The sequence below is a fragment of the Taudactylus pleione genome, unplaced genomic scaffold, assembly GCF_031769625.1.
Source record: "Taudactylus pleione unplaced genomic scaffold, aTauple2 ptg000342l, whole genome shotgun sequence".
In the NCBI taxonomy this organism is placed as follows: Eukaryota; Metazoa; Chordata; class Amphibia; order Anura; family Myobatrachidae; genus Taudactylus; species Taudactylus pleione.
Genome location: NW_028284743.1, coordinates 179,872 through 187,590, shown reverse-complemented (window position 1 = coordinate 187,590; position 7,719 = coordinate 179,872).

Below are 7,719 nucleotides of genomic sequence, written 5' to 3'. Positions count from 1 at the left end.
TTTTCTCACACCACATTCAGTAATCCACATAGTATTTTACTGGAAAGATGATTCTCTCCTCCTACCACATTATAAAACCTCTCTAGGCTCTAAGATGAAGCAGAAACCAAAAGGGCGCTAAGACTTAAATGTCACTAAAAGTGATCTAAGAAATATAGAGTTTAGATCATTGCTGCTCTCCTAAAGGGGCCTTGTCGCACCCCCTCCCCCCTATGAAAATCTAGATTGTAAAAGAGCAAGGAAAAGAGGGCCTGATTCAGACCTGCTCACGAGCGCTATGTGCTTGCAAGCGGGTCGATGGTGGCCCAGTGCGCATGCGCACAACGGAGCTGGCTCCGTTGTACGCATGCGCGAGACCCGGATAGCGACGGGCAAACTGTCACTTCGGGTCTCGTACCAAAGGGGCCGTGCTGTCGATGTTGAGTGACAGCACGCCCCCCTTTGGTGGGGAGTGGCTGCCCAAACGGAGGCGTTCCCATGTGAACGCCTCCATTTGGGAGCAGCCCCACTGACATCACGAGTGATGTCAGTGGGAGAGATTTTGGCTCTGTGAGAGCCAAAATCGCTCTGGGGCTTGCGGCAACGAGACCCTACCACAAGGGTCTCGTCGCAAGCCCGATGGTCGCGATGGTCTTGACCATCACGACCATCTTCCTGGCTGCTCGCTATAGCTGTGGGTGGTCACCCACAGCTACGCGAGCGGCTGTAAGACCACTCTAAAAAACAAGGCCGGCCCTGATTCAGAGCGAGCGCTCTGTCAGAGCGTCTGGCTCTGAATCAGGGCCAGAGAGCGCTGGAGTCCAAACCATTTCCAGGGGGTAAATTTACTAAGATTTGTGTTTGGTTGAAATTGCAATCTCGGGCATTTTTTTCAACTCGCAAATTTACTGAAGACAAACTCAGGAGAAATTTCTCTATTTACACTGAAAAACTCAGGTGAGAATGCAAACTCTATTGAATACACTATCGACCAAACTCAAAAGTACTTTCAGTGAAAAAGATACAACTCGGGAATTTACCAAGAATCGTGATTACAATCACGGGTGTAATTGTAGCAAACTCTTACCTAAATAGAAGTTTCAAATAGTCCACCTCCTGAGCTGCGAGTTTGGCAAAAACATACACAGATCAGTGTGATTTGTGTATGTTTCTGCATGTAAACTACCTAAAGTATTTTTTTTTGTTTAAATGACATAAGGTCCCCCCCAAAAAGCATAACCAGATCCGGGCGCCTCAGCCAGTCCTGGCTCCAAAAATCGCGTAGCGTTCCCCTGTATTTTAGGAACCAGCACTGGGCTGCTGAGCCAGTCCTGGTTTTAAAAATAGGGGGAAAAAATTTGCCCAGCGCTCCCCCTAGTTCTAAAACTAGCACTGGGCTCAAATGCGGCCGGGGTGTAATGCCACAGCCAGGGGACCCTTCCACCGGGTCACCCTAGCCAAAGCATTATCACTCCAAGCCGGTCAGCCCAAGCCAGGGATATCAGGGGAGTTTGGGACCCCCCCAATAAAAGGGTCCCCCCTCTCCCGAACACCCCAGACTTAAGCAGAAGCCTGGGTCTCTTCCCTGCAACCCTGGCCATTGGGTGCAGGAGTAATAGTGTGGGAATATAGAATGAAACTATTGCTTTTTACAGTGGAACTAGAGGTGCCAGTGTGCCTGCCCTTTGGCACTTGTGGAACTACAAGTGCCAGCATGCAGCTGGCACCCGTACCCCCGCTGTAAAAAAAATAGTTAAAAATACCACAAGACAAACCCACCATAGTAAGTAAAATTTTATTACATACCTACTGTACCACACTCACACATACTTACCTGCTGCCAGATGTTCGGTCCCCTTCTCCAAGTAGAATTCCAATGGGTTACCTGTTAAAAAACAAATCCTATACTCACCTAAGTCCTTGCGCTGGTCTCCGTAGCATCCATGGCTCTTGGCAAAATAAAAAAACCGACACCCGGACCAGTTCGTACTGCAGTGATGTATGTGTGACCACATACATCGCTACCCGGCTACTGACTGCACATCCTACATGGACGCTAACTGTAAAGCGGCCGCTGATTGGCTGGCGACTCCGGCTTCTTGTGTGTTTTTAATGTAAAAAATGGGTTAAATGTTAAAGAAAAATGACATAGGATCCCCCCCAAAAATGCATAACCAGCCCTGGGCGCCTCAACCAGTCCTGGTTCCAAAAATACAGGGAAAAATGTGTAGTGTTCCCCCGCATTAGAATCAATAAAAGATCACTCTGAATTATGTAATTAATGGCTTTGCACAGGCAAAATGAAACAGGTAACAATCATATGCCTGATCTGCACTACTCTAAAGATTAATTTAAGCCAGATGTCCCCAAACTTTCTCAGTTCGAGGCACACTTAGGGTTTCCATCATTTTTTCAAAGCACAACCTAAACCAAAATAATTACAGAGCAGTGTAATTTTTTAAGTAGTTGGGTCAAAATAACATAATAAGTATTTAAAAAAGAAAGAGAAAAACTGTGCTATTCTTACCCATTGCCCCCTCCGTCTCTTTCCCATTGCCCCCTCCATCTCTCTCCTATTGCCCACTCTGTCTCTCTCCCATTGCCCATTCTGTCTGCCTCCCATTGTCTCCACCATCTCTCTCTTTGCCTCTCTCAATGACCTCCCCCTTACCTTTAGTTGTGATAGTCAGCGTCGTTCTGCAGGATCACTCCTCAGATCAGATCAGAGGCTTCCTGTCTGATCTCCCACAATGCTCCTCGGTGTAGGACCCCATTCAGCAACAGCTAGCCTCAGGATATACTGCCCAGAGTTGGACTGGCCCACAGGAGTACAGGGGAAATCCCCGGTGGGTCCCACTGCTTGTGGGCCCACCCCCTTCTCTAGATGTCAGGTTCCAGACCTCAAATTATAGATTGTTACTCTATTAGATGGTCAGTTACAAGGAGTACTGATCGGCATGGGGGATTGGTTCCCTTCTATAGCAACTACACCAAGATTTGCCCATTGGTTAACCAAACATGTGTGGTGGCTGACCACACTCTTTCTGCATTGGCCCCTACCACTGCATTCACCGGTGGGCCAGGGGCAGAACTATGGGAGACAACAGAGGCGCCTGCCGCCGGGCTCCAGCTCTGAAGGGGGCACCTTCTCCATTGTCCACAACATATTCTCCCCACTTAGGGCTGTAACTGTGCACCCAGAGTGTAATGTCATGGCCACCTAATACAAAGCACCCCTTCCCAGCTCCTAAGAAGCCACCATACACTAGTGGAGAGCTCCATGTCAGACCATCAGCTGCTGCCTTCATCTATCTGTGGCCTCTCTGCATGCAAATTTCACAGTGTCAGTTGAACACTGTGACGGGGGGGGCACCAATTTATAACTTGCCTCCGGGCGTCTGGTATGAACTTACACCACTGGGTGGGCCCTTCATGGCCCAGTCCGACACTGATACTGCCTGTTGCTTTGCAGTTACAGTTCTCCTCCTGCTCATCACAACCGCACTGCAACTCCACTGTACTCGCGCTGCCAACCCCTCTCCCACCTGTGCACAAGAAAAAAATATTTTACACCATAAAATACACTGTCCAGCCTTTTTAGGCCTGCGGCCGCCGTGGTGCCTCGGTGACGGTGTTGCGACACCCCAGAGAGCTGCAGCGCAGAGTTTGAGAACCAATTATTTAAGCCATTAGTTAGAGTAAACAATGCAGTATTTGTGTGTTTTTTTTACTTAAGGAAATAAGTGCTGCAGGCATCTGGGAGGTGAGACTGAGAGGGTGCGATCACACAACTAAGTGTTGCTAAAATTGCAGAAGCATTTGCTGAGTGTTGAAAGTTGGTACTGGCCAAACAAGTACACGGCTGATTACTGAGGCACTATGCAGGGTACATCAGGTATACTCACTGTACATATTCGTGAGTATTAATGTGTAATTCCAAATAATAATCTCCATTTTAAAAATTAAAAACACCAGGCTGCAAAATTCTTAAATATGTAAAGGTGAAGGAGGATGACTAATATGTATGTACAGCAGTGGTGGATCTAGGCTTTTCTTTTAGGGGGGGCGATTTACTGTTTAGCATAGAATCCTCCCCTTTCCAGTCCCGACTCCTCCCCCTCCAATTAATTTAAATAACACCTTGCCTTGCCAGCCAATGAGGTGGGTGTGATAGTGGTACAGTGCCCGATATATCTGGGCCCTAGCTTGAAGCCATGAGAAAGCTATATTAACCATGTCCAACAAACCTTTATATATTACAAACCGGACATATAATAAGACTTTGTCAAAGCATACACACACACACACACATGCTGAAACAGATAACAACACATATACACAGAGAGCCACATATATGCATACAGATAGCCAAATATATACACACAGCCATATATGCACACACAGATAGCCACATATATACACATACACCCACATATACACACACAGATAACCACATATATACACCCACACCCACATATGCACACACAGATAACCACATATACACACACACACATGCACGCACAGATAACCACATATACAAACACAGCCACATATACACGCACACACACATATATGCACACACAGCCACATATGCACACACACACAGCCACATATGCACGAGCACACACACATATACACACACAGCCACATATGCACACACACACAAACACACATAGCCACATATGCATGCACACATACACATATACACACACACACACATATATATGCACACACAGCCACATATGAACACATGCACACATATTCACACACAGCCACATATGCACATGCACACATATTCACACACAGCCACATAAGCACGCACACACACATTGCCACATATACACACATGCACACACAGATAACCACATATACATACAGCCACATATGCACGCGCACACAACCACATATACACACACACAAATGCACACACAGATAACCACATATACACACACACAGATAACCACCTATTCACACACAGTCACATATGCACGCACACACACACACATATATGCACACACAGATAGCCACATATATACACACATATGCACACACAGCCACATATATACACATAGACACATATATACACACAGCCACATATGCGCACACAGCCAAATATGCACACACAGATAACCACATATACACACATGCACACAGATAGCCACATATACACACACAGCCACATATACACACACAGCCACATATACACACACAGATAGCCACATATATACAAATACTTAAATATAAGGAACATATGTCCTGTTATTCAGGCTTGCCTACCCTCCCGATTTGGTCGGGAGCCTCCCGAATATCGGGTGAAGCTCCCAACCCCCTGGAAGGGCCGGCAAGCTTTCCGGCTGCCGCCTGCCCCCCGACTACAACTAGAAACCTCCCCGCAGCGGGGGTCCCAATGACACGATTTGCGCTAAATCGTGTCATCGTGGCTCCGCCCCCTGCTTCACAATGCCTTTATTTTAGGCAATGTGAAGAGGGGGCGGAGCCACGATGACACGATCGTGCTGTCACGCCCCTGGCCCCGCCTCCATGCAGAGTCAGTGCCGGCCAAGCCCCCCAGTGTGTGCAGGCATTCAGCTCCCTCCCGGAAGGAGGGAGCTGAATGTCGGCAACTATGCTGGTATTACCTTGTTATGGTACCACTTCATGCCTGAGCTGGGTGCTGTCCTGTGATGTTCTTTACTACATCTACAGCCTGCACTCTGCTTGTCTCCACCCCGTCACTCTCCCCCATCAGTCCGCTCTTCCAGTATCACCAGTTCCTTGCTCCCCATAGCTCCTGGACCTAACTTATAGCAGAGATGGAGGAAGGAGGGGGAGTTGGTTGATTTGGCATGCGGGAATCGTGAGCTGAGCATGCTAGCCTGATGGGGGCTGGTTCTCGGGAACATTGGCCGTCGCTCCTTATATCTTGCACACAGACACAACCAGGGCTCGAGGACACCTGTTACTACATCAAGTCACAGTCTAGTTCCTGACACACATGACTGGCTGCTGGATGCTTTGGGGAATGGGGATGCGGAGTGTTGTCCTGCGGCAGCGGAGTCTGACTTTTAGGGGGGGCGATCGCCATAATCGCCCTCCCTGGATCCGCCAGTGCTGTACAGTATATACTGTAAGTATGCAAGTATTATTACATGGGCACTTCTAGATGGCTGTTTAGCTGTTATGTACTGCCATGTGCTCACCTCTGGTTCATGATTGACCAGTGTTGTGCAAATGGTATTTTTTTTTACCTCACATGACTTTTTTAAGTTAAAGCAGTATTTATTTAATTAAGCAAATGTTTTTTTGAGTCCAAAACAGTGACTATGTTCTGATGGAGGTGAGTTGGGAGGATACATCTAATTTAATTCCCAAATTTTAAATGTCTAATAATGTCTCATAAAAAGCATTCAGTGTGCCAACATGAAGTCCATTTAGAAATGCAAAGGATAGTTTTTTTCTTCAATGAATTAAGCATGGTATCTACTTGTTATTGTATAATTTCTATAGTAGATTGTTTGGTAGCAGTAACTAGTAGATTGTTTGGTAGCAGTCATAATGCCATAAGTATTCATATCACTGTAGAAGACACCTTTAACATATATTATTTATATAATCACCAGGTGAACTCTGAAGAAGGGCCCGTCGAAGAGGCTGAAGAAGTGCCTGAAGAAGTGCCTGAAGAAGTGCTTGAAGAAGAGTCTGAAGAAGAAGATTCTTTGTCTGAGGCTAGCAGAAATTGCTGTTCTTGCATTTGCACAAAGAGGACCAGTCACAAACATCACGGCTGCAATCTTTGATCAATTACCTGCGCAAAAAAACTAGCCAGCTGTTTTGTTGTATCCAACGTTAGCACAGTTGATTGACATATATATATATATATATATTATATATATATGTAGAAAGGGAAAGGCGGCACTCACAGGTCTGATGAAATTAAAGTATCAAACTTGACAACTGTGTCTGCCTTATTCAACATTTCAGTCTCACATGACTTTTATCAAGAACACAATGAAAAAAACAAATACACATACCTTTATAGTGGAATGTCCAAGGTGATTGGTGCAGTGTAATGCTCCATGCTGCCGGGGGCCAGAGTCTGACATTATCACTGGGCGTCAGACACTCAGGCATCACACAGGATAAAGTAGTCTGACGCCCCCGGTGGATAGGAGGAAAAATGTTATCCACTGTACATCGTGGATATGTGTAAATAGATAGTGACATGCAGTGCTAAACATGATGAAATGTCAACATCATGTCACCATATATAATGCAATTTGCAAGGTGTGGGTCAATGCCCACACATCAAAAAATTGAAGAAACAAAGTAACAAAATACAAATTCGCTCCTATAAAAAGAAGGAACATAAAAATTCCACACCACTGTGTTCCTTAATAGTGAATGTGAATAAAGTGAAAATGTAAAACTATTATTCCAAGTGGAAAACAAATAAGAATAATAATACATATACAAAAGATAATAAAAAATGAAGAAGATATAGATAAAAAAACTAAGTATGTAACCATACCGTTATATAAACGGCAACTGTACCATCGAAAGGATCCTAAAAAGAATATATTGGTGAATACATCTACCAAAACATGTGCATCAGAATAGGTATATGAGATAAAACGACAAAAAATATATACATGTGTGCCACAGAAATGTAAGGAAATGAATGACTATAGAATACATCCTAATAAAGAAATGTAGCGAAAGAATCACAAAAGAAGACTTAAA